This window comes from Morone saxatilis, unplaced genomic scaffold (assembly GCF_004916995.1).
Source record: "Morone saxatilis isolate NCDOM2014 unplaced genomic scaffold, NCSU_SB_2.0 Contig16, whole genome shotgun sequence".
NCBI lineage: Eukaryota > Metazoa > Chordata > Actinopteri > Moronidae > Morone > Morone saxatilis.
Genome location: NW_023339718.1, coordinates 25,880,645 through 25,880,988, shown reverse-complemented (window position 1 = coordinate 25,880,988; position 344 = coordinate 25,880,645). Strand labels below are relative to the sequence as shown.

The 344-nt window shown below is 32.3% G+C and overlaps 1 protein-coding gene across 1 annotated transcript in view; it reads left to right on the top strand.

Annotated features, from left to right (window-relative positions):
* fam151b (family with sequence similarity 151 member B) overlaps window positions 1-344 on the top strand; it is a 4,374-nt gene that overhangs the window by 1,481 nt on the left and 2,549 nt on the right. The gene's annotated exons all lie outside the window — the stretch shown is intronic.

Genomic DNA, 344 nt, shown 5'->3' with positions numbered 1-344 from the left:
AATATATATGCTGGTTTAACTAAAATATGATCGATTTATGTTAATGTTTATTTTATTTTTTATTTTTTTTAAAGATCAAACCTCCTGCACTAACTCAGAGGACCCCCTTAGGGTTACCTGGGCAACCTTTGATGGCTAAAACTAAGCAAATTACACTCAAGTTGTCATAAACTAGAATTTAGCCTGAACTGAACAGACAGGACTGCAAGTTCATCAGTGATTACTTTAACTTATAAGGAGTTCGGTCTAGACCTGCTCTATCTGAAAAGTGTCCTGAGATAACTTCTGTTATGAATTGGCGCTATACAAATAAAATTGAATTGAATTGAATTAATGTTTTATAA